The following is a 27,890-nucleotide window of genomic DNA, read 5'->3' as shown; positions in this document are numbered from 1 at the left end:
TTACAAATTACAACCACCACATCCACTAGTGGTCTGATATTAAAAAGTAATTTTTATTGTTGGAAAAAAGTTAGAAACCATGATTACTGTGGGATAAGTACTGGCCCAGATGTCCAATGATGTGATATCTAGACTTGATTCTGAAATTAACCAGATCTCTAGCATACCAATAATCTGGTTTCTTCCTCTCTTTGAATTCAAGGTTGCTTTTTGTTTGTTTGTTTAATTTTCATTTATTAATTTGCCAATGACCAGAGTTCTAGCCCCCAAATTCTCAGATATCTCAAAGTTACTTGTAGATTGTCATTGTTTGTTGTTTCTTTTGACAGTTTTTAATAGCATTGATTAATTTGACTTTCTATCAGTTCCATTAAATTGTAAAATAGGAATAAGAAATGATTAGGTGAAGGGCAGATAGACATTTGAGTTTCTTGTGCAGAATGTTACATTTCCGTTTTTAAAATTAGCCTATTGAAATATTTCTATATATTTTTAAGTGCAGAAAACACACTTATTAATCTTCACCCAGCTATTGAACTTCACAGGTCATTAAAAATGTGTTATGAGAAGTTAGTCGCTTGCCCGTTATAGATGGTGATAAAATTAGGAAATGAATCATATGTTTCCATACCACCCTTAATTTTAAAAAATGGAAGTTACCACTGGAATAAACTAAAGGGAGAGACTGCCAGAGTGCAGCTAATATTTTAAAAATGCAGTTTTGAGAAGACTTAAAATTCTATTTACAGTTATAATTACTACAGTGGATATGAAAAATAGAGATGAGAATGACTCAACATATGTTTCTCAGATAAATTTGGAGTCAGGTTATTGAAAGGATTAAAAGAAAGAGAACATTCTTAAGCTCAAAACAGTTTACTTCGTGTATAGAACACAGCACCAAAATGGCCATTCTGCTTGGCCTCAGTTGAACAAATGCCTGTGGGGAAAGAAATAGCAAAAACATTCTGCTTCGATTGGGTTAGCATATCTTAAATGAAAAATACATCAAGGAAACATGGTTTTTCATACTACAGAAAGCCTTCTGATTTAGAATTTACTGGTTTTGAATTTTAATCTATGCAGTTAAAATGCTTTAAAATATGGAGACTATTCAACTTAATAGAAGACAGGTATTTCTGCTTTCTATGCAGGCTTCAGAGAAGTTTTGCTGGAGAAAGTGACATACACACATAGGTAAAGAACAAACAAGCAAACAAACAAACAAAAAAATCCCCAAACCTGTGAACACATGTATTGTTTTCATTGTTTCCACACTTGCAATAGAGGCTTCTGAAAATGCCAGAACATTTCTCTGTACCCTCCGATGTGTGATTATGTATCGTCACTGTCCTGCAGAGCCCAACATGCAGGGTTTTGAGGTTTTCAGAAACCTCAGTACTCTAACGTGGAGTAGGTAGCTTGGAATTTGAGTCAACATCTCCAAGACTTGGGGACAGTTGCCTGGTGACACAAGAGTAACGTGAACCAGAGTCCTCATCATTCAAATGAAATGAGCTGTCATACACATACTGATTTGGTTTTTCTTTAAGCTCACACTTTTCAGTACAAGTGAAATGTTTTTAGTAAAATTTGTCCATCTAGCTCAGAAGATTCCAAGTTTTGAGGTTGTTGCAACAAATATGCCTTGTCCACAGGTGTTTAATTTTTTTTTTAATTGGAGGAAAATTGCTCTACAATGTTGTATTGGTTTCTGCTTCTCAGCAACGCAGATCAGCCATAATTAGACATATTATCAGTTCCCTCTTGAGCCTCCCTCCACCTCCCCATCCCACCCCTCTAGGTCATTACAGAGGCCAGGCTGGACTCCCTGAGTTATAACAGCAGCTTCTCACCAACTATCTATTTTACACATGATAGTATATATATATTGGATAAGGAAATGGCAACCCACTCCAGTATTCTTGCCTAGAGAGTCCTGTGGACAGAGGAGCCTGGTGGGCTGCTATCTATGGGGTCGCAGAGTCGGACACGACTGAAGCGACTTAGCAGCAGCAGCAGCAGTGTATATATGTCAATGCTACTGTATCCATTCATTCCACGCTCTCCTTCCCCCACCGTGTCCACAAGTCCATTCTCTATATCTCAGTCTCCATTCCTTCCCTGGGTCTAGGTTCATCAGTACCATTTCTCTAGTTTCCATATACACACGGTAATACACAATAATTTGTTTTTCTCTTTCTGACTTACTGCACTCTGTATGAGGTTCTAGGTTCTTAAAAGTTGAAATAAATTGGCTTATGAATGAACTAGAATATGCTTTAATCACTGCTTTCCCCTTTTGTTCCTGGCTATTTTTAATAAATGATTGGGACATTTAGATAGCCTTAAGCGTGTAAGGTAAGAGGAGTGAAATAGGTAACAACTGAAAGCTACTTAATTACTAGAAATAAAACTGTAGGAATCTAGTTTCTCCTGCTTACACTGCAAATAAAAAATGAGGGGATACTTTAGTCATTGAATAAACATTTTATGGCATCCATTAGAGAAACTAGGCTTCAAAGAGGCCAAAGAATCTGGCCAATATCATGCAAATTGTGGTATTAAGAATGTAGGTTTGTTATAAACAGTGCTGCGATGAACATGGGGGTGCACGTGTCTCTTTCAGATCTGTTTATATTTCCTTCCCCATTTTAGGGAAGTTTTCAGCTATTATCTCCTCGAGTATTTTCTCATGGCCTTTCTTTTTGTCTTCTTCTTCTGGAACTCCTATGATTCGAATGTTGGGGCGTTTCACAGTGTCCCAGAGGTCCCTGAGGTTGTCCTCATTTCTTTTGATCCTTTTTTCTTTTTTCCTCTCTGCTTCATTTATTTCCACCATTTTATCTTCTACCTCACTTATCCTATCTTCTGCCTCCGTTATTCTACTCTTGGTTCCCTCCAAAGTGTTTTTGATCTCATTCGTTGCATTATTCATTTTTAATTGACTCTTTTTTATTTCTTCTAGGTCTTTATTAAACAGTTCTTGAATCTTTTCAATCTTTGTTTCCAGGCTATTTATCTGTAACTCCATTTTGTTTTCAAGATTTTGGATCATTTTTATTATCATTATTCTAAATTCTTTTTCAGGTAGATTCCCTATCTCCTCCTCTTTTGTTTGACTTGGTGGGCATTTTTCATGTTCCTTTACCTGTTGGGTATTTCTTTGCCTTTTCATCTTGTTTAGATTGCTGTATCTGGAGTGGGCTTTCTGTATTCTGGAGGTCTGTGGTTCCTTTTTATTGTGGAGGATTAACCCAGTGGGTGGGGTTAGACGATTGGCTTGTCAAGATTTCCTGGTTAGGGGAGCTTGCGTCAGTGTTCTGGTGCATGGAACTTGATTTCTTCTCTTTGGAGAGCAATGGAGTGCCCAGTAATCAGTTTTGAGATGGGTCTATGTGTTAGGTGTGTCCTTGGGCAGCCTGTATGTTGATGTGCAGGGCTATGTTCCTGCATTGCTGGAGAATTTGCGTGGTATGTCTTGCTCTAAAACTTATTGGCTCTTGGGTGGTGGTTGGTTTCAGTGTAGGTATGGAGGCTTTTGGACGGTCACTTATTACTTAAAGTTCCATGTAGTCAGGAGTTTTCTGGTGTTCTCAGGTTTTGGGCTTAAGTCTCCTGCCTCTGGATTTCAGTTTTATTCTTCCTGTAGTCTCAGGACTTCTCCAACTGTACAGCACTGATAAGAAAACTTCTAGGTTAATGGCTAAAAGATTCTCCCCCGTTCGGGACACCCAGAGAGGTTCACAGAGTTACATGAAGAAGAGGAGAGGGAGGAGGGAGATAGAGATGAACAGGAGGAGAAAAAGGGGGACTCAAGAGGAGAGAGACAGATCTACGCGGCTGTCTGTTCCCAGAGTGTTCTCCGTAGCCCAGTCACCTACAAGGATTCACAGAATTGGATTGGGAAGAGAAGGGGAAAGGAGGAAATAGAGGTGTTCTGAGGTAGAAAACAGAGAGTCAAGATTGGGAGAGAATAATCTTCGGTTTAAAAATAGGGCTTCTCTTCTTTTTTTTTTTTTTTTGTAAGGTTATAGTGTAATGAAAATGAAAATTAAGGAGTAGTAGAGGAGTACTAGAGGACTTTAAAAGAAATAAGAGAAAAAGAAAAATAGAAAATAGAAGAGAAAAAGGAAAGAAAAAAAGAAAGAAAAAGAAAAAAAAAATTTTTTTTTCCCCCTAATTAAAAAATCGTAAAAGTCTGTGGAAATGAAAGTTAAGGAGTAATGGGGGAGTAATAGGGGATTTTAAAGTTAAATAAAAGAGAAGAAAGAAAAAAGAAAAAAAATTTAAAAAATTAAAAAAAAAAAAGAAAAAAGTAAAATTATATCTAGGAGTTTCTCTGGAGCTGTTGCGGTCACTGTGGGTTCGGCTCAGTTTCAGATAGCTCCTCGTTCCAGCTTACGCTTCTCGATATCTACAGGCCCCTCCGGTGTAGTCAGCGTTTCCTAGAGGGATTTTAATCTGTTGCACCAGTCCCTTCTGAAGCGGTTCCCTTTGTTTATTTGGCTTCTGTTTGCCGGTCTCTTCAGAGCCTCATTTCCGCCCTGACACAGGCGGGCGGAGGTGGACTCTTATTCAGGTAGCTAGTTCCGTCGCTCTGCGGGGAGGGGCTGGCGCTGCGGGGAGGGGCTGGCGCTGTGAGGGCGGGCTGGCGCTGCGGGGAGGGGCTGGCGCTGCCGGGAGGGGCTGACGCTGCTTTCTCCGTCTGTGCTGCTCAGGCTCCCGGCTGCTCTATATGGAGCGCGCCCCGCGCTGCACGAGGTTCCAGCCCTCGGGTGTTCCACAAAAGCGCGGAAGGAAAAGCTGCGCCTGCTCTCTGTGCCTTCCCCGTCAGAGCGGTCCAGGCAGCCAGGGGCTTGGTGGGCGCACTCTACCCAGGTGTGGTGCGCCCCCTCCCTTCCACGGACCCAGTCTCAGTTTCCGCTGGCGCCAGTCGGGCGCGCGCGCCTTCCGCCCTCCGCGTCCCCAGCCCCAGTCCCCGCCCGCGCTGGTCGGGTGCCTGCGCCCTGTGTCTCGCGGCGTCCTTCCCCTCCCCCCTGCCTCCTGCCTCCGGCGGGGCTGGGCCGGTCCGCAGCCTGCGAGCTCCTCTCTGGACCCTCTGGGTCTCTTTGTTCTGCGAACGGCCGGCAGTGTGTTCGGGCCGGTTAATTTACTCTCTCTCTTTTGGTCTCCCACAGTTCAAGTTGACACCTCACAGAAGTTCCCTCCGATTGTCCTCAGGGCACTCGGGCCCGGACCCTACCCCAAGCAATGCCGCCTAAGAGCTCCCTGGACGGATCTCCGTCCTTAGCTCTTTTGTCTCACTTTTTATCTTTTATATTTTGTCCTACGTCCTTTCGAAGACAATGGGCTGCTTTTCTGGGCGCCTGATGACCTCAGCTAGCGATCCGAAGTTGTTTTGCGAAGTTTGCTCTGCGTTCAGTTATTCTTTTGATGAATTTGTAGGAGAGAAAGTGGTCTCCCCGTCCTACTCCTCCGCCATCTTGGCTCCTCCCCCAGATCTGTTTATAATAGCCAGGACATGGAAGCAACCTAGATGCCCATCAGCAGACGAATGGATATGGAAGCTGTGGTACATATACACCATGGAATATTACTCAGCCATTAAAAAGAATTCATTTGAATCAGTTCTAATGAGATGGATGAAACTGGAGCCCATTATACAGAGTGAAGTAAGCCAGAAAGATAAAGACCATTACAGCATACTAACACATATATATGGAATTTAGAAAGATGGTAACGATAACTCTATATGCAAAACAGAAAAAGAGACACAGAAGTACAGAACAGACTTTTGGACTCTGTGGGAGAAGGTGAGGGTGGGATGTTTGGAAAGAGCAGCATGTATATTATCTAGGGTGAAACAGATCACCAGCCCAGGTGGGATGCATGAGACAAGTGCTCCGGCCTGGTGCACTGGGAAGACCCAGAGGAATCAGGTGGAGAGGGAGGTGGGAGGGGGGATCGGGATGGGGAATACGTGTAACTCTATGGCTGATTCATATCAATGTATGACAAAACCCACTGAAATGTTGTGAAGTAATTAGCCTCCAACTAATAAAAAAAAAAAAAGAAAAAAAAAAAAAGAACGTATGTTTGACTCCAGTACCCCCACCAACCTCACAAATAAGCAGAAGATAAAATGCTGATAACTCAGGAAAATCTTTCCGCATCATTCTCAAATGCCACTCCTTATCCATTAGCTAATTTGTGGAAGTGCCACCATTAACAATTTGCTTCTTTGGTCTGAGACTTTGTCTGGTATTGTCCTTGTAGGGAACCACACACAGATCATATTCCTGTGAATGAATTAAGTAATTATTTTCCAGAAGCTAGTTTGAGTAGGATGAAAGCGAAGAGGGCGTGGGAAGGTCTATGGCAGAAGCAGGGCCTGGGGAGGAGAACAAGAGGAAATTGATGAGGGAAGATGGTAAAGGATGCAAAGCATTTGGTCTGGGAGAGTCTGCAGTTGGCCAGAGGCTGAACTTACTGTTATAATGAAATTGTTCTCCAGAATATGTTCATTCCGTGTCTCCCTTACTCTCTGCCTTTAAGTATTCATTCTTGGGGCTTCGGGCTTCCCTGATGGCTCAGTTGGTAAAGAATCCGTCTGCAATGCAGGAGACCCCAGTTTGATTCCTGGGTCGGGAAGATCCAATGGAGAAGGGATAGGCTACCCACTCCAGCATTCCTGGGCTTCCCTTGTGGCTCAGCTGGTAAAGAATCTGCCTGCAGGGCAGGAGACCTGGGTTCCATCCCTGGGTTGGGAAGATGTCCTGGAGAAGGGAAAGGCTACCCACTCCAGTATTCTGGCCTGGAGCATTCCATGGACTACATAGTCCATGGGTTCGCAAAGAGTTGGACCCGACTGAGTGACTTTCACTTTTAGTTTCTTTCTTGGGGCTTCCCAGGTGGCTCAGTGGTAAAGAAGCTGCCTGCCAATGCAGGAGACCCAGGAGATAGACCCAGGTTCTGTCGCTGGGTCAGGAAGGTCCCCTGGAGAAGGAAATGACAACCCACTCCAGTAATTTTGCCTGGAAAATCTCATGATCAGAGGAACCTGGTGGGCTACAATTCATGGGGTCACAGAGAGTCGGACATGACTGAGCCACTGAGCGCACACATGTTCTTTCTCAGTGTTTGTCTTGTTATAAACAGCTGTTTTATATTGACCACATTTCAAAAGATTACTTCTGATTTTTTTTATTCAAGAGATGCATGTCTGTAAGTGATGCTTCCCCAAATACAGAGTTGAATCAAATGAGATCTTCAATCTTGCCTTTCTCTTAGTCCGTTTTTTTTTTTTTTTACAATCTCTTTGAGTGACTTAGAGGTATCTTAGTCAATAACATCTAGGATCTTCTGGCCTCTCAAAATGACTCTCCAGGGTCAACAAGCTTTAATGAATAATTGTTTCTGCTATTTTTATTGTATCCGTATATCTATCCATGCTTCCTTTCCCTGCTAATGTGGCTCTTTGAGAATTTTCTCTAATGACAGTTCTCTTGAGTTTATTGCAAACTGAGATATATGAAAAAGTCAGCTCTTTAGTACTTTCTTCAGTTATTTTAATTACAATGGAATTGGGGGAATGTTTTCCATACTAAAATTAATCATTATCTTTAATCAAATCTCAAAGGATAACAGTAAAAGTCTGATGTGAAATGGGTCAGAGTGATAGGATGACTTGAAAGGTCTTGCTTGGCTCAGGAACACTGCCAGCATAGGGTTTAAAGCAGCAATGCTTAAAATGCCGATACAGAGTTGTTGTTTTTTTTTTTATTAACCAAATTCTATAACATGAGCTTCCTATCTGCACAGATAGGATCTGCATATGATGGGGACTGCATGGTCAGATCCATGAGAAGTTCACCCAAAAAGCACTCATTGAAGACTTACTATCCACTGTCCATACTTAGACCCTATTGTTCCTGCCTACCAGGAGGTATGATCTTCCGGAGGTTAAACAGTTCACCAACATAGAACATTTACTGAAAACCATATTAAACTGATTTAGTGGTTAACTTTAGGGTTGGTTATCAGAGTAAAAGGTAAAAGAACCAGTCCAGAGGATGACCTGTATAGCCAGGGCCATCACCTGATAGAGCAGGTCTGGATGAAGTTAGTTTTTTAATTTAATTTTTAATTTACTACAAGGTAATTTTAACAGGGTCTGCAATTGGATAAGTAGATCTCCAAGGCTGTGTGTATGTGTTGGTATACTTTGCTAAAACCAGCAGTAAACAGTCTGTTCTTTTGGGTGAAACATACTGTTAGACCTTGAAGCAACATCATTTATGGATTTTTTTTTTCTGTGTATTATTAAAGAAAGATGGAGGAGACTCTGACCTAACTTTTACTCCAGTTCGTTTGTTCTCAGGCTTGTATAATAGTAAGAATCTCCTAGGGTATTTGCAACACATATGGTGTCAAACACCCAGGATCTGAGGCTCTAGGGAGGGCACTGGGGGGTCTGTATTGTTAACAAACTTCCCATGTGAGCCTTCTGAGCACTTGGGAAACACTGCTCTAGTTCATCTGGCATAAGATTAATTCTAGGTAAATAGACTTTTTACCCACCATCTTTCCTCTATATTTCTCCTGCTTTTCCCTCATTAGGATTTTTAAAAAAAATCTTAAGAGTTAATTTGTTTTAAGTTCACTGTGTTAGTCTCTAGGCTGGTGTAGGTGAGATACAGTTTTCCCAGAGACCTCGGTTCTTTTTTTTTTTTTTTTTGGTCTTCTTTTCCCACAATCTAATCAGGTGTTAAGGTGAAAAATCTAGTTTTTCTCTATGGAGTGGCTTATAACAAAGAAGAGGAATTAATTTACACTGCCTGGTGTCAGGATGTAATATGATTATGTTGGCAAAGCTATAAAAAGCAGTAGCTAAAGTTCATTAAAAAAAAAATTCAAAAGAGGTCACTGTTAGAGCAGAGGGGTAAGGCAAGTGCTCGATCATTTAGTAGTTACTGAATAAAAGGATATTTGGGCCAACGTGTGTATAGCTAGGACAGCTTAGAGAAGGTCACCAAATCATAATTATAGCTTTCAAAGGGAGAGTTCAGAATTCTATAGTAAAATGAGTTTTTATCTGTCTTGTTGTATAAAAATGATTAAAAGATCTGGTGAATACAGTGCAGTCAACTGTCAGTTGCTCCTAGGGAATCTAATAGTGGGTTTCCTTTGCTGCATCCTTTGGGATCTTCTCTACTTAGTAATCAGAAAATGTCTTTGCGTAGTACAAACTTATTTTCGTATTTTAACCTAAACAATGACAAAGAAAAAGTACAGCAAAAAATTAATAAAGTCTAAAATCAAACCAAAAAATCTTGGAATATGTAAAGAAAGATTTATACTGACCTCTATTTTCAGTGAATTCTGCTAATTGTTGCGACACAACTAAAAATAACAGTAATTAAATAAGATAAAATCATACCACATGCCATAGGAATTTGCCTCCATTTTAATCTGTAAAAAGATTTAAAGGCATCTGAATGTGTGTGTTCACAAATTATATAATTATACTGAATAGGTATATTATATAATAGTTAAAAAGAAGTATGAAGAACAATATTTATTCACACTTATCCATATTATTTCAATCATATGATCTTCATTTTTAAGATTCAAAATTGAATTAAAGTTTTTATATCAGATGAATTGCTTGAATAGTATTTTGAGTTTGGTTTAACATGGAAAATATGTTGTTCTGGGAGAGAAAATACGTGTATGGTAAGTGGCATGGTAGGTGAATTTTATGTGACTTCTAGATTCCTAGCTTCACTACTCTAATTACTTTTATTCTATTGTCATTGTCAATGTCCATGGGATTTCCCAGGCACGAATACTAGAGTGGGTTGCCATTTCCTTCTCCAGGGAATCTTGCCAACCCAGGGATTGAACCCACGTCTCCTGCATCTCCTGCATTGGCGGGCGAATTCTTGACCACTCGCACCACCTGGGAAGCCCTGCTGTTCTGTTGTGATCTCTTCTCACTTTATAAGGATCTAGGATTCTAAAAAGGAGGTAATATAATGAAATAATTAAAAGCCCATGTTTTGGAATCACACATAACGGGGCTTTAAATCCTAATTTAAAGAATGTTCCTAATATTTGGAAGACAGAATTTCAGTTACTTCATTGAGATAATCCCCACCCTTCTATATCTCTGACATTTGTTATAAGGATTAAATAAAATAATGTATATGAGGCAGTTTTCTACCTTGCTAAGTAAAGGCTCTATTAAGAGTAGCTCTTTTAAATGCATATAGATGATAATTATGTTAATTATCAACTAGGATTTTTTTTTACTTCTTTATACTTCTTTTAATGCCTTCTATAGATTCTGTTCCCTGAGGAGTGGTATCATCTAGATTAAAAGTTCACTAACTTTTTGATTAACTTTTAAAAATGAAAACAAATTGTTATTTGCAAATAATTTGACTTTTTGGGGAGAAAAATCTTTTTTGAGTTGTGTGAGACCAGAGAACTGAGAACAGACCTTAGAATGGGAGAGGGTATTTGATGACATAAGAGTTCCTGTTTCTGGGAGGAAATTGAATCATTGACTGTAGGGTAGGAGAAGAGTTCAAGATGTGAGGAGGCTCTTGGCATTGTCTGATTCTTCGGGGTGGTGCCCAGGACGCCCTGAGTTGAGCCAGAGGAGGGTTAAGCAGTAGAAATTTGAATGGGGTTAGGAAATCAAAGTGTAGAAAGAACTAGGTCTTGATTCCCAGGGAAACTGAGCATCTTAAAGAAGTTTCTTAGCTTCTATAACCTTAGAGAGACAGAGAAGCAATGGTGAGCTTCAGCAGATGGGGCTGAGGGCTGCTTCATGGAGTTCCTAGGCCCCCAGAGAGGTGTAGGAGTGACTGAAATAACCTCAAGAAGGACACAGTGTGGTTTAAATAGGCACGGACCCTAAATATCCTGAGGTTGGAACCACGAGAAGGCGGCTCTACTTGAGGTTATGGCTGGGAACCTTCCACGTACCTAATAACTTTCAGGAGTTTAATGGCAGTGGCAGAGCCTTACACTGTGTATGGGACAATGGTTCATCCCCTTTTTGTGAGCATTTCTATGTCCTTAGTGAGTATCTCAAACAAATCTTCTTGGAGGATGTCACTGATACTATGTCATACCTGGAGAAAGGTGAATAGCTAAGATCTTGCCTGTAGAGACTGGGTGCAATGCAAGGATGCTGAAGTATTGCATGGGTATATATGGTGGATTGTGTTCCTTCAGTGGTAAAGGCAAACCATGGCTGAGAGGCTATTGAACTAGGCATTGTACAGAATATATTCTCTTAGCCAATATAGGAGCAAAATGTTTACCAGTTGCTGATTGGATGAAGTCAGCAATTTAAATAATCAAGTTGTTAGGTATAGATGCCTTATTGGGATGGGACCATGGTTTTACTGCTGCAGCACTCCACTTTGGGGTACCATTCTTCTGTTCCACATTTAAGAACAGGCCAAAAAGGACTGTTAAATGGAGAAGCAGTGGGGATAACAACCCTTCACTCAGTTCCTTTTATATAGCAAATTTTAATCCCTGTAGACCTTGTTTTAAATTACCTTGAGTCATGTTAACTATTTTAACTGGGGGAAGGGGTGGGGGAAGTCATGGGTTCTTATTTTGTCAAGCCAATTTATAAGTGTCAAAGCCTTAATTTGATTTTCATTTATTTTTCATTGGGTCAGAGTGTCCATGTCCATGCCTATGAGATATTTTAGAGCAATGAGTGCTATAACCATGGGGAATTTAAGCAAGACAAAAAGTTCTGAAGTTTAAGGTGAGGCATACCTATTTGTCCTCTCTTTTATGTTCAGTGACTCTCCTAAGTAAAGACCCCATTATGGGAGATATGATGTTTAGATTAATGGGATTCTCAGGTATAATTGTAATTTTAGCCCTTATATTGGTTAAAGACATAAAGGTTTGTCACTTGGTAAATTTCAGCAGATATTATAGTTAATTTAAGCCCATTTGGAAAGGCACAGGAGCCTTTGAATGATGAGTGAACTCTCATCATTCGCTACACAAATTCAGTAAGTAAATTTTGAACTTTCAGTTGGGTCAAATTGTGGACCTTTGTTTTAGGTTGTTTTTGTATCAAGGTTTCTTTCTTTCCTTATTTTGCTTGTATTGTTTTTGGTCACTAGATATACTTGGGGGTGAGGGATGATCCTCTCTACCTTGATTATATTTGTAAGTTACATCCTCCAGAGACCCTCAAATTAGTAATACCAGAGTTGAAATGGTTGATTTATATGGTTTTAAGACCCTGGGCTTAGACTGGGTTTGAATTAACCTCTTCCTGATACCACAAGGGTTCCCCTATAATCCCAAGAGTCAGGAGTTTGGTTGCCATAGACATAGGCAGCAGAGTGGTCCAGGGGAAGAGTGCTGGGCCTACAACCCAAGCATGATGGATCAAAACCATCCTCTGCTATGGTCCCTTTCCTAGCTCATGAGCTTCCTGTCTTGTTCTTCTTTTCTCTTTTCCTCTGTGCCAATTTCCTGGGAATATTTTGATTTTCTAGCCATGTAAAGTTGCAGTTTTCAGTTTGTGTCTGCACAATCACTGGTGGTGCAGACCTGGGTGGTTCTGGGGAAAGGCTCAGGAGCCGAATGGCCTTCCTCATCAGTGGGCACCGCTTCCCCCAGGGAATGTCCGTATCCCTTGGGTAAGGGTCCACATCAAGTAGAGTCATTTTATCCATGACTCGCATGGAGGCCATAAGGCCCCCGACTGCAAGCTCAGCCCCCTGGTGTTCTGGAAAGCAGCAGTGCTGAGCAAAGCCTAGGTGCAATGGTGATGGGTTTTGCTTCAGAAGAGCAGTGGATGGGGCTTCCCTGGTAGCTCAGCTGGTAAAGAATCTGCCTGCAACTCGAATCCCAAGTTTGAATCCTGGGTCGGGAAGGTCCCTTGGAGAAGGGATAGGCTACCCACTCCAGTATTCTTGGACTTCCCTGGTGGCTCAGACTGTAAAGAATCCAGCTGCAGTGTGGGACACTTGGGTTTGATCTCTGGGTTGGGAAGACCCTCTGGAGGAGGGCATGGCAACCCACTCCAGTGTTCTTGCCTGGAGAATCCCCATGGTGAGAGGAGCCTGGCGGGTTTCAGCCTGTGGAGTCGCAAAGAGTCAGACACCACTGGGCGACGAAGCACAGCACAGCCGTTGAGTACCAAGGGCTCCTTCCTCCCTCTCCCACCCTTTTTTATTTCACCAGCCCCTGGGCCACAGGCCACCATGTGCTCCTCGATAACCCTGGGGGTCAGGAGAGCACAGGCAACTCCAGCAAGGCACGTGACAGCGCAGGAAGCCAGCAAGGCCACTGCCCTTTGGTGAACGGCATCCCTGGGATACCGTGCTTCGTTCTGTGGGGGGTGGCGGGCTCCTTCCTTCTCACAAACCTCACAAAGGGTGGTCTCTGGGCCTGTCCCCCAAGTGTACAGTTACAGTGTCCGTCTAGTTCTCCAGGCAGCCAGGGACAGTCACCAGGCTAGACTCAGTGACCTAGCCTGACCTTGGTAGACAAGCCTGAAGTACCAACTGGTTATGGTGCTGTGTTTTCACGCCTTTCCAGGTGGGAGCCTCAGAGACCACCTGCCGGATACGGACTAAACCTGCCAGCACCATTGTGCTCAGTTCAGTTCAGTTCAGTTGCTCAGTACTGTCCGTGCTGGGTATAGTCAATTCAGAGTTCTCATCTAGGAGATGGCGCATATAGGGGCCAAGAGAGAGCAGTTCAAACCTGCCAGAAATCGCTGGTTCCATCTCAGGCAACCTGCATCGTATCATGGAAGCAGATAAGTTGACCGAGAATGGTTAATTAAAACTGACTAGCTGTCCTCAATTGGGTATGTTGTGTGGCTCCTGACAGCAGAGGGTTTTTTTTGTTTTTTTTTTTAATTAAATTTATTTCTTTTTAATGGAAGGATAATTGCCTTACAATAGTGTTGTTTTCTGCCAAACGTCAAGATGAATCAGCCATAGGGATACCTACGTCCCCTCCCTCTTAAACCTCCTTCCCACCTCCCTCCCCTCGCACCCCTCTAGGTTGTTACACAGCCTTGATTTGAGTTCTCTGAGCCACACGGCAAATTCCCATTGGCTGTCTATTTTACATATGGTAATGTATATGTTCCCATGTTACTTCCTCCAAACATCCCACCCTCTCCTTCCTCCACCCCCTGTGTCCATAGGTCTGTTCTCTGTGTCGACAGCAGGGTTTTTATTGCCTCTTATTCACGTCACTGATTAGGGAAAGATTAGTGTCTTGAGGGTATGGGGATGGCTAAACACACAACACGTAACAGCACACGATTAGTCACGTATATTCACAGCCCAGGGAGAAGGACGCTGTGTGCTATGCAGAGTCTTATGGGTGCTGTACTAAGTAGCAGAGTAAAAATCCAAGGACTGTGGTAGGCGGACTTGATAGTAACGAGAGGGTGTGGTGCCTTCTGGTTCTCACAAGAGGCTGTGATTGACTTGTCTGAATAAATCTGTAGGCTGGTAGGAAACCACAAACCACCACTCAGGGATAAGCAGGAGCTGTGGGTGGTGCCTCTGATAAAGAGGGTTATTTAGCTAGCACACATTATCCACAGGAGCAGAGTGTGGAGGGAAACTTAGGATTCAGCCATTTGAAGCCCTTCTAGTTTTTGTAGATACCAGGTCAGCTTGTAATATTGAGGCTTAATTTTAGGCCTTACATCTCCTGGAAAAATGAATCTTGTGGTTGATCGTGAATTGGTTGGAAATGTACACCAGAGAGAAGAAATTTTAACGTGGAAGTAACGATTTTACTTTGAAACACAAGACTATTTTCTGCTATGAAGGAAGAATAGGGATCTGCAAGTTAAAATAAGCTCTGTTAAAGAAGAATGCCTTTGTATTATTGTACATTTTTTTAATGATTGAGTGAAATGAATATCTTGCTATTACTTGGATCAAAAATTATTGAAACTTAGAACTCGCTTTACTGACACTATCGAAGGCTTAATGTCCTTTAAAAAAAAATTTTAGGACGCAACACCCTAAAATGTAGGATAAAATATTTTCGAAAGTCTTTTTAAGTGAATGTTTGTATTGGCAAATAAGAGAATACTTCATGAACCCAGAACAATGAGAAATCACAGGTCTAGAGGCAGGTTAGTTCTGTACCCAGAGACTTCCCTGGGTTTCCTAGTGATTCACAGTTTCTGTTTTAAAGAGCTGTAATCTGGAGAAAAACTTTGGACCCACTCAAGTTGAGAAATCAGATTTAGATAAAGGTTTAGTCTGCTCAAAGGATAATATCGCAATCCCTAACCTTCAAAGGAAGGCAGGAAGATTACCTGCCAGTCTTGGCCTTGCCTCGGGTGGCAAAGGTAAAAAGGGATATCTGCATCATTTACGACCGAAAGTGGAACCTCACTCAGGTTTGCAGCTCTGTAGTCTGTATAGTGTGAAAAATTCAATGCTGAGAATTTAAAGCAAACCAATTTGGTAGTGCCCCAGATACCCAGTGCAGGCAAATTCACAGCCTATGTAGAAAAAAATACTTTAACTCAGGTCTCACGTAATTTCAAGGAAAACGCTTTTAAAAAAAAAAAAAAAAAAGACATGAGACCACAGTCCCAAATCGTAAAACATGCAAGGAAAGGAAATTCACCATGAGAAAGAGTCTGCATAAACAATAAACAACAATCAGACTATAAAGAATTCAGATATTGGAATTATTTTTATAGCATAAAAAAATGTTTAGTATATTTGAAGAGAAGTGAATATATTTATTTGTGACTAAGGAATAAGATACTATAATACAATAAGCAGACTTGAAAAACACATGGTCTAAAATGAAAAATATAATAATTAGAAATTAAAACTTGATATATAGCTTATACAACAGATTAGGCACGGATGAAGACCTAATATATGTATGTATTAGAAGTAAATATATATCTATTTATTATAATGATGGTGGTTTAGTTGCTAAAGTCGTGTCTGACTCTTGCAACCCTATGAACTGTAGCCTGCCAGGCTCCTCTGTCCATGGGATTCTCCAGGCAAAAATACTGGAGTGGGTTGCCATTTCCTTCTCCAGGGGATCTTCCCAACCCAGGAATTGAATCTGGGTCTCCTGCATTGCAGGCAGATTCTTTACTGACTGAGCTATGAGGGAAGCCCTTTAAGTTATTTGTGACTATTTATTATAATAGACTCATGTTATTATGGAGACTGAGAAATCCCAACCCCTGCAGTCGGGAGGCTGCATAATGTTGTTGAGGAGGTGATAGTGTTGTTCTGCTCTGAGTACGAGGCCTGAGAAGCAGGAGAGCGGATAGTGTAAGTTCCAGTCAAGTCTGAATCTGAAGGTAGGAGGACATGGATGGACACCTTAACAGAATACAGGCACAAAGGGCATATTCTGTCTTACTCACTCAGCCTTTTGTTTCAGTAAGGCCTTCAGTGGATGCGATTACATTAGGCAGGCAGTCTGCTTTGCTCACTCTGCTGATTCAAATGTTAATCTCATCCAGAAATACCTCATAGGCACACCCACCCAGAATAATGATTAAGCAAATATCTCAGTACCCTGTAGCCTATTTCAAGTTGACCATAGTTAATCATTACAATCAGAAAAGTTCTTAACAGCAAAAATGAAATAAAGTAGGCTAGGATGGTGAAGTGCTTATAGAAGGCAGCTTCAACCTAGAGTGGCATACCTTGCAAGAATGAAAATAAAATAGATTTTTTCAGACATGCAAAGACCAGTAACGATCCCCATGCAGAAATTCCTAAAGGCTGGATTATATCCAGGAAGAAGGGGAGACTACGTCATAATTCAGTTGGACACAACTGAAGTGACTTAGTACACACGCATGTCATAATTGCAGTGTGCAAAAAAGAACATTGTGGAAATACAATAGTTTTAATTGATGCTTTTGAACTGATGTTGGGGAAGACTCTTGAGAGTCCCTTGGACTGCAAGGAGATCAAGCTGGCCAATCCTAAAGGAAATCAGTCCTGAATATTCATTGGAAGGACTGATGCTGAAGCTGAAGCTCCAATACTTTGGTCACCTAATGCGAAGAACTGACTGATTGGTAAAGACCCTGAGGCTGGGAAAGGTTGAAAGCAGGAGGAGAAGGGGACAACAGAGGATGAGATGGTTGGATGGCATCACCGACTCAATGGACATGAGTTTGAGCAAGCTCCAGGAGTTGGTGATGGACAGGGAGGCCTGGCGTGCTGCAGTCCATGAGGTTGCAAAGAGTCGGATACGACTAGAGCGACTGAACTGAACTGATGGATATATGAAGTGAAGTGAAGTGAAAGTGTTAGTAACTCGTTGCGACCCCATGGACTGTAGCCCACCAGGCTCCTCTGTCCATGGAATTCTCCAGGCAAGGATACTGGAGTGGGTTGCCATGCTCTTCTTCAGGGGATCTTCTCAACCTGGGGACAGAACCTGGGTCTCCTGCATTGCAGGCAGATTCTTTACAGTCTGAGCCACCAATATAGAGGAATGTAATTCTTAAGAGAGATGTGCTAAAATATTTAGGTATAAAAGTGTTGGGTTATTAGCAGCTTACTTTCAGGTGGTTGAACGAAAATTCTTTGTGTGTGTATGTGTATATGCTTAGAGAGAGAGATTAAATATAGCAAACTGTTAATAATTATTGAAATCAAGTGGGGTTTATACCATGTTCCTTCAACAAGATTCACAGGAAGACAGTATAACTTGAAGCCATTTATTTACCAATCCTAAAATTGTACTGTATTTGTATATAATCATATTATTTTAATAATCATTTTTTCCATGATTGACAGAAACCTAGATATTGATGGTTTCTTTCTGTGACTCCTCCAAGATTATCAGTGATAGTTAAAATCCTTAAAATAGTTACAGAGACCACATTAGTAGTAACATCCTTTGTCACAAATCAAGGGACCATATGTATGTGTGTCTATTTCTGAAATCTACTTTAGCATATTTTTCTATTTGTCTGTCCTTGAAGAATATTACACTATTTTAATAACTCATACTCTAATGAATTTTCATGTCTGAAAGTATCAAATTCTCAAACCTTGTAATGAATCTTCAGGACCGATGATGCCATCTTTTTTCCTTCCTTTTAAGAAATGAAGCTATTTGTGGTTTGCTGTATTTACAACACTTTTTTTTAAACTTATTCCTTCTATTATGGTGGGTTTTCTTACAAATGTTTCTTTTTAATAGCCTTCTAACTCCTTCACATCAGTCTCAATTTTCAGACAGTGCACCTTGTACACATCTTTATGTGACTTGGGAGTTTTCATGGTTCCCTAGGGCTCACAGGAGTAAATGCAGTCTCCTTTATAATGAAATTCATCGCAACTTGGGTTCTTGTTTTGACAATGGTCCAACTTGTTTTCCCAAATCTTTGTGGCATAATGCTCTATTATAGCCAGTGTTTCCTTTACCTTTATTTGTAACTTGCCTTCTACATTCCCACTTCATGATTTAGCTAAAGATATTTCTTTGGCTTGGTAAAACCTTTTTATTTTCTTTCTGTCCTCCCAAATATTAAGGCCCAATATGTGTTCTATGGCTTCTGTGAAGTCTTTCTTAATTGCCCCACAAATCCAATAACATTTCTACATTTGTTATAGTATTTTCCATTTTCCACTTATTTAAATATATCACACATTGACTTCTATTTTTACATTTCTTTTAATATTGTTGTTGTTTAGGCTCTAAGTTGCATCCTGACTCTGTTGTGAACTCATGGACTGAAGCCTGCCAGGTTCCTCTGTCCATGGAATTTCCCAGGAAAGAGTACTGGAGTGGGTTGCCATTTCCTTTTCCAGGGGATCTTCCTGACCCAGGAATCGATCCTGTCTTCTGCCTTGGCATGTGGTTTCTTTACCACTGAGCTACCACGGAAGCCTGTTCTTTTAATATGCATGTATTTTATTTGTACATTAGGTCACAGACTCTTTCTTCTAGAGTGAGAACCTTGTATTATGCCTCTTTTGTGTATCCCCACTGTGATTATCACAGTCTGTAGTCTTATTTGGCACTATTTAGCCAGAATTCTGCGCTGAGTTTAGGAGATATTAGATGTATATTAACAGTTTGTTGAATGAAGACTGAGGCTTTGTTCAACAAATATTTGGTGAGAGGTAACAAAAGGAGCAAGGGATGAGGTGTCAGATAAAATGAGTTCTGGTCTTGCCTCTGTTACTTGCTAGCTGGGTTGCTTGTAGCCAAACCATTTTACTTCAGTGATGCTGAGTTTCCTCTCTTTTACAATGAAGGCAGTAATGACTTCCCCACAGCACAGAATTGCATGAGCTTATTCTCATTAAAGGGCTTGGAAAGAGTGTGTACTCAAGATATGCTTGTGCCATTTTTCATATTATGAAAATCTTCATTACAGAAAATTTGGAAAACACAATAAAGTTCAAAGAAAAAAATATAAAACATTTATAATAATACTACTAGGAAAGAACCTACTGATAACATTTTGGTGTATTTCCCTTGCCATGTTTTTCTGTGCATATATTTTTAAATTAATTTGTATGTATGTATATATACACACACACACACACATTTACATGTAGGTTTTGGACATTTTTGTTATGTCAGTTAGACAGTTTTTCATGAGGACTTTTTTTCTGTTGAGCTTATATAACATAAAAATAACAAAATTTTTTAGTTTTAAAAGTTCTTTGTAAAACCTAAGTGCATTCATATAAATAATTTTCCTTCTATTAACTGTCGACTGATACAAATATACATAATTTGATGAACAGAAATATTTCAATGGTATGATTTTTCTTTCTGAAGTACTTGCTATTTTATTGGGAATTTCTTTTGCCTATATGACCCAGAAAAATTCTCAAAACAATTAAAAAATTTTTCTCACTGTGATCGTGACTGAATATTGGGCTTGATGAAACTCTACAGTGATTTCTTCTTCTGCAAAGAAAAATAAAATACTGAGGAGAACTCAGAGAGTAAATCAGAACTTGAAAAGGTTCAATCATTTCATTGCTTTTCTCAGTTGGAAGGAAGAAGAAAGATGAAAATTAAACTTTCAAATGGGCATTAAGAGACATCCCAGAGAATTTTTCTTTGACTTGAGGAAGTAGAAAAAAAAATCACACTGGAACTTTTAAAGTTGTATACATTTAAAGTCTCTTACCTATAACTTAACATTGTTTATTCAATTTAATTAGGAAAAGTTTGTGAATGATTTCAGTTGTTAACTCTTACTTTTGCTATTGTATTTGACTTTTGGCTATGCATATTTTATATAGTTGGTATATACACTGAAATTTTAGCTTTCTAGGAATTTTTCTTTTTCAAAACTTTTGTTAAAAATTTAGAATTATTTTGGCCTGGAAAAGATTGTAGTTCTAAGCTGTAGTGGCACTATGATACAAAATAAGTGTAATCTAACTTTGAAATACATACAAGATATGTATATGGTATGCTTGTGTATGTGGGCAATGAAAAAATTCTGGAAGGATAGTCACCAGAATTTTAACAGTGCTGTCATAGTGGGATGTAAGACAATGTGTTTCCTCTCTTTGATGCTTTTCAAAATTGTCATTTCCCCCCAATAATGAGCATACGTTATTTTCTTATGCAAAAAGAAAATAATTCATTTTGAAAAAGAAAAGTGGAAAGGTAATTGTTTCACTCAATAAACACATTTTATGTAGTAGATACTGCCAGGCATAGTTTTAGTGTATTTATCAGTGAAAAAATTCTACAAAAACCTCTGCCTTTGTAGAGCATACATCTGAGTAGAGGGAGATAGACGGTTAACAACAAGCACGAATCTAATGAATGGTGATATATGCTGGAAGCCACTAAGGACATAGGGAATGGAGAGCAAGGCAGAGAAGCTTAGGGGCTCCAGGGAGGAGATGCCACTGGATGGTGTGGTCAGGACGTCTGTCTGCAAAGGCAGACCCCTCTCATATATGATCTTCTGCGACCCTTCTTTCCTCACCGTGTTATATCATTATGTTATTACTCAGGTGAAGAATTATTTTTCAGAAATCATGAAGAAATTGAGAATTCCAATCCTGTGTTACCTGTTAAGGAAACACTTAAAACAGGGTTTGTTGCTTCAAGTGTATGGAGAATTCACCTTCTAGGAGAAAGTGTCTTAATGAACAGAATAAGGGAAATATGACTTTCCCTGACAGGTGGCTTAATGTGGTATAGATGTGGCAGAAAGGTAGCCAACTTTGAGGTGTGGGTGTGTGTGTGTGTGTGTGTGTGTGTGTGTGTGTGTGTGGCTGAGATGGACAATAAAGTTGGAGGAAGGGAGATTGTAAATAAATTTTTTTTTTAATGCTCTTTCTTTTTTTAAACACCAAGTTTCTGGCAGTGTCTCAGAGTCAATCCCTTTTTGTCTTTATAACTCACAATATCAGACACTGTCTCTAGAGCTGCATCCACACCATGGTTTACCAGGGTAATTGATGTTTATAATGATAATCTATTATAGTGCCTATAAATTAATATGACTGATTTCTAAACAAATTTCATTTGGGTAGTTGTTAACTAGGCACACGTGTCATTTATATTCATTAGTTTGGTTCAAGGTGGTAGACTAGATACTTTTAATCCTACTTCAAATAAATGTGGAGACTTAATTAACTGGGAAGCCTTGCTGGAAGTCGCAAGTCTGTTGGAAGGCAGAGCAGGATTCAGCATCAGGGTTGTTCATTTTCAGGTGAAAAGACATTTCATTGCACCATATGGACTTCTTAACAATCATGAGAGCTAATTTAAGGGCAGTCATTCCAAGGATGTACTAATGCCTTTCAGTAATGCTGTTACTGCTCACAAACTCTGCTTTGAAACCTTCATGTGCAGTAGTTTTCTTCTGAATATATGCAGTTCTAAACTACTTAAGGAGGCTTGAAAAGAACCTGAAGTGCAGTGAAAGAAATGGATGAACAAATGGGACATGCAGTTGATATTAATGATTTAAAAGTATAAAACATAATGTATTTTAAATACTATATTATTTTATCATTACATTTTCTATGAATATAAAATGAGATGCCCGTATGAAGTCACAAAAATATTTTGGGAGGTGGAATAAATATGTAGCTTCTGAAAGTAATTACTTTGATAGCTAAGATACACATTAGTATGTATACATTTTTGTAAAAAGAGTTCTATTTTTCTGTATCACAATGCATTTTTCCTTCGGAAGACAGATAAGCACATACATATATGTTATGAAGTTTTCTGAAATAAAAATATGCAGTTGAAAGTGTCCATGCTTAAGTTATTACTTTAAATTACCTTTAAATTGGAAGAGTCATTACAGGGCTCTTTTTCATCATCACTGTTTCACTCTCGATAGTAATCGTAGGCAAAGAAAATAAACGCAGGAGATAAAAGGGCTTTATTTTTCCTCTTGTTAAGAATGAAAACGATAAAGGAGAATTCGCTGGGTAAGTTAAAACTATAGAATTTGATCTTTTAAGGTATTAGAGGATTTCATGTTTGTGCAAGGAAAAGCTGATGGATTGGATGTAACTGACTTTGTTGACAAGTCTGTTCATGGTTAGCAGACATTTGGTCCTGTCCAAAACACCATGAGACATTTGGTCCTCCTCTGAAGGTCTTTGAAATTTCTGTGTATGCTCAGTCATGTCCAACTCTTTGTGACTCCATAGACTGTAGCCCACCAGGCTTCTCTCTCCATGGGATTCTCCAGGCAAGAATATTGGAGTGAGTTGCCATTTCCTTCTCCAGGGGATCTTCCTGACCGAGGGATTGACTCTAGGTCTCCTGCATTAGCAGGAGGATTCTTTACCACTTTGCCACCTGGGAAGCATCTGTGAGCATATTTGGTTTTGGACATGACCAAATGTGGACCTTTCATATGGACCAAGTAAATGTCTCCATGGATGTTTTGGAAAGGACGAAATATGAACAAATATCAAGGACCTTTTGGTATGGAACAGATGTCTTACAGATGTTTCAGACAGGATTGAATGGTCCTGCAAGGCTGTTCACAGTTTAATGTATATGGATCTTTTCTAGAAGGTTGGTATCTGGGGAGTATAACTCTCAGATGCCCTGGATGCGGGTGCTTCTGTGAGAGTTTATGCATTAGCTACTACTCTGCATTTGACAAACATCATTACTTACACCTGCAAGGCATTGTATTTGCCATAGTCCGCAGCCTACCTCCAAAGCTATTTTAATGTTAATGCAACAAATTTCATTGTAATATTTCATAATTGAACTTTCAGCTTTTATTAATAGTATTATTCATTAAAAACACCTTCACTGACTATGTTTGCCTGCTCATAATGTATAGGTGTCAGCTATTAATTGAACATTTAGTGAATTCATTGGGCATCTGTGTTGCAGTCCATGTACCAGGCAGAGGCATAGAAAGCCATCTCTCCTGTGACCACACTGGTCAGAGTCAGCTTCCCTTTCTCTCCTTCCTATTGACGTCATCAAAAGTCACTTGACATTTAAAAACCACTGTCTCATTAAAAGGGGAACCGACTTCTCAGGCCCCTGTGTTCACTCTGAGACAGGAAGGGTGTAGACAAACCATATGAATCTTCAAAATTGTATGATTTTCTCACTCGTGCAAAATCGGGCTTCTGTGAGTTTGGAGAGTCTTTGTGCCCCTTTTGAAATCTAAGAACATTTTGTGTCCAAGTGTGGTTGGAAAGGTTCAGGATGAGAAGTGGATGGTTTGAGAGCAGCCTCTTGCTGGAACATGCTTGCTCATTCTCTGGGGCCCCTTCTCAGAGACTGTTTTCCCTGGGAAGTCTGTCCTCTTTTCTCTTTTGGAGTTAACCACGCCTGCTCTGTTCACATAGGGGAGCTGCCTGCCATGTAACTTTTCCAGGTCTCCAGGTGAGGCAGGGGAATTCCTCCTCACTTATTGTGGCAAATCCCATATTAACTGTGACCCCCACGCTCAAGGGAGTTCCATGGTTTGTTGCAGTTAATCTTTTCTACTTGTATCCACATCAGTCTATATTATTATCCCTAGCTTAGTATAGCAAGCGTCATTGTGCAGGAAAGACTCAGTTTTGTTTACTACTTTACTCGCAAGATTATGGGAAAATGAGCTTGTGCATTTTGAATTCTATAGGTTTAAGCTGTCAAAAATTTTCGGTGATAAGAATAGCTTCTATGTACCTACAAATATGATCTTTCCTGATGGCTCAGATGGTACAGAATCTGCCTGCAATGCTGGAGACTGGGCTTCGATCCCTGGGTTGAGAAGGGCATGGCAACCCACTCCAGTATTCTTGCCTGGAGAGTCTGCATGGACAGAGGAGCCTGGCGGGCTACAGTCCATAGGATCACAAAGAGTTGGACACAACCGAGTGGCTAAACACACACCTACAAATATATATTGAAGAGCCTGTTCTTATCATTAGCAAGGAAGAACCTAAGCACGAAGGGAAAAATGTGTGTGTCAGTAGACAAAAGATAGAATTCCCTTTCCCTTGTACTGGAGGCATTGGAAATGCCATATGTGGAGGAATTACAAAGAAAGAAAGGTCTCTAAGTTAAAAAAATAATTTTTATACATGTATACATTCCGTGTAAGCTCTGTTCAGCCCCAGATATTGATATTTAGCTTAATGGTCTTGATATTTAGCTTAATAGGAGATATGTTAAAGTATGGGCTTCCCTGGTAGCTCAGCTGGTAAAGAATCCACCTGCAATGAGAGAGACCTGGGTTCGAACCCTGGGTTGGGAAGATCGCCTGGAGAAGGGCATGGCAACCCACTCCAGTATTCTTGCCTGGAGAATCCCATGGACAGAGGAGCCTGGTGAGCTACAGTCCATGGGGTCTCAAAGAGTTGGACCTGACTGAACGACCAAGCACAGCACAGCAGCACATATTAAAGGACTTTTTAGAAGCAGATACTTTTACTTAATTTCCAAAGCATAAGATTTAAGGTCGAGAAGTAAACTGTGAAAAGATCAGAATGTGTTTGATATCACTGGACTATGGGTTCCTCTTTGTATCCTATGAACCTAGCACAGGGCCTGGCACTTATGATATAGTAAGAGCTTGATAAATGTTGGCTGGATGAATAATTGTCTGTGTTCATTGCATTAAGAGGCAATTGTTATTGTTCTTTTACCTTGTTTGGAAGAGGTTAGTATGTTCCAAGACAGAAAATCAAACCAGAAAAATTTAGCATAAGGTATTAAGACATTGAAAGCAGGAGAAAGAGACGTGAGGAATTTGGTTATTAGCTGAGACCACTGTGTTTGTTTGTGTGTGTGTGTGTGTGTGTGTGTGTGTGTGTGTGTGTGTGTGTGTGTGTGTTCGCGCGCGTGTGTCCCTCTTTCTGTCTTTCGGCCAGAAAAGCACCGGCTTTCCAAAATACATGCTCTTCCTCTGTTTGTTTAAATGTTTTTTCAGATAGCCTGATTCATACTTCCAGAGAACTGATTTAGTGGTTGAGGAGTTTATTTCAAGTTCTACATGCAGGATGAGGTTTCTCTGTAAGAGATGAGGTGACTGATATGGATGCAGAGATTAGAAAAGAAAAAAAGGTATCCACCTCCTTGTGGCTTTGGCTTCAAATAATGAAGCTTGAGAAAAGAATGAATGTGAGCTAAAAAGATGGCCCATATCAGTTGAAAGGGAAAGAGATTTCAAAAATTTCTACTTGTTTACACTATGTTTATAACATACTAACATACATACTCTTAGCAGGCAATTTTGAGCTCACTGGGAGCTGACTAGTGGTTTATATATAAATTTATTTTTTTCCAGTGTTTCATTTATAAGCTTGACTGTCTTTGTCTTCTTCAGCTGTGTGGTGTTGCGTTTTCGTGTTTTGGAGACTGCAAAGATCCTGACCTGTGTATATGTGCTAGTGTAATGGTCTTTTGTTAAGGCATCTGGGAAATTGTGTATTTTCAATAGAGAAGAAATTGTGTCCCAGGAGTTTATAAATAGCATTGTCTTGCGGTGGGCTGTGCAAGGACTTCTGTGAAACCTTCCAACGTCCAAATGGTTCCAGCTCCGGTGAGCGGCCACCGTTGACAAAGCAGAACTCATCCAGGTCCCACTGCTAATTCTGTAGAAGAAAAAGCGGAAGAGCTGCTAGTGAGTCAGCTGCCTTGGTTAGCAACCGTAAACACAATTAGCTTTAAGCCCAGCAAATTAAAAGAACCTGCAAGTTAATCTCTTTTGTTTTTCCTAGTAGTGTTTGCTCATCTTTCTGTGGGTTCTATATTTTTTAAACACCACAAAGCATTGAAGAGAGCAATTTTCTCTACTTTGTATATATGTATATACATATACGTATGCTCAGCTGCTAAGTCATGTCCAACTCTTTGCAACTCTATGGACTGTAGTTCGCCAGGCTCCTCTCTCTGTTCATGGGATTTCCCAGGCAAGAACACTGTAGTGGGTTGCCATTTCCTCCTCCAGGGGATCTTCCTGACCCAGGGATCAAACCTGCATCTCCTGCATTGGTAGGTGGATTCTTTAGCGCAGCGCCACCTGGGAAGCCCTGTATAGATATATATGTGTATATAATATGTGTGTATATATATTGATTGCATCCTGTACACACACACACACATATATATAACATGTGTGTATATATATATTGATTGCATATACAATCAATATTGCATAGGATAGTAACAACAGATAAGTAAGATGACTAATTGGGGTAGGGAGAGACTTTCACTTGAAGATACACTATTTTGGGTAAAATTGTCAAAGTGTTACTTTTAGAGCCTTGGTATGTTAGAGTATCTGTGTATTTCATAATTTTTCCAGGTGAATGTTTCAATTCCTTTACATATTATTTAATTTTAACACTTTATTACAGGTTAAAATATGTAAGGAGATACCAAAAGTGGTTAATATTCTCCTTGTTCTCTCTTAAATTCCTAACTAGAACTTTCATTCTTTTTTTAAGTTCAAATGACATTATATTCATTGCTTTTTTTCCTTTCCCTCCATGCTGTCATTACTGCCTTTTAAGCTTGTTTTATTTCACATTGTATCAAGAACATATCTCCATAAGTAGATCTGACTGGATCTTCTTTATAAGAGCCATATAATATCCAGTAATATAATAGATATGATTTATTCAATCCTTCTTTTCTTGATGTACTTTCAGATTATTTCTAATGCTGCAACAAACTTACCAGGGAATTAAAAGAGCCCAGTTAAGAATCACCTTGTGTATTCAGACGCTCTTCCCAGTGCTCTCTAAGTCACCGAAATCAGATGACTTCACTATAGAAAGCCTGTGGGCTGGGCTTGTCTTGTGGTGGAGCCTCACATCCTGGTCACTCAGCATCAGTCACAGGCTCTGAAAGGAAGATGGTGCCCAGTGAGAGTTTGGAAATGGACCAAGGAAAGTTCTGCAGTAAAGTAACCTGTTGTTTGACCTTCTGCATATCCAGTTTTGTTTTGATCTTAAAATGGTAGTTAATGATTATAACATTGACCGACTTTTAGATAGTTTTGTGATGGTCTTGTTTTCTAATACCAATCAACAAAAAAGGACTAATGTAGAAAGCCTATGCAGAAATAACAGTATAAAGGCAAAAGCAAAAACTTTCAAAATAGGAGTCAACAGCAATGAAAAATCTTGGAGTGCAGAAGTTTTTTCTTTCATGTTGATGACCCACCCTCCAGGCCACCTTTTGGAAGTTTTCTTTCAATATGCAAATTCTAACTCAAGACTCCTTTGACATATCCCATCTTGCTAAACATAAAATATATAACATTTAAGTATTTTAAAGAGTGTGTCTTAATATTCTTATATCTATTGTTATCTTTAGTGTTAAGATTTTGGACTGTCAGGACAGTAAGAATCAAGGTATTCATGGAGCTTCTC

General features: G+C 39.9%; 1 protein-coding gene across 5 annotated transcripts in view; it reads left to right on the top strand.

Moving 5' to 3' along the window:
* Nucleotides 1–27,890, top strand: part of PKIB (cAMP-dependent protein kinase inhibitor beta) — a 114,063-nt gene that overhangs the window by 77,062 nt on the left and 9,111 nt on the right. The window contains exon 1 of one of the 5 annotated variants that reach the window (XM_043890403.1): nt 9,909–10,032. The exons of the other annotated variants lie outside the window; for them this stretch is intronic. The gene's annotated coding sequence lies outside the window, so the exon portion shown is untranslated. Of the gene's footprint in view, nt 1–9,908; nt 10,033–27,890 lie in introns of those variants that run through there. 5 annotated transcript variants of the gene reach the window in all.

The sequence above is a fragment of the Cervus elaphus genome, chromosome 28 (genome assembly GCF_910594005.1).
Source record: "Cervus elaphus chromosome 28, mCerEla1.1, whole genome shotgun sequence".
Lineage (NCBI taxonomy): Eukaryota > Metazoa > Chordata > Mammalia > Artiodactyla > Cervidae > Cervus > Cervus elaphus.
The sequence above is the reverse complement of the archived record's forward strand: the minus strand, read 5'-3'. Positions and strand labels throughout refer to the sequence as shown.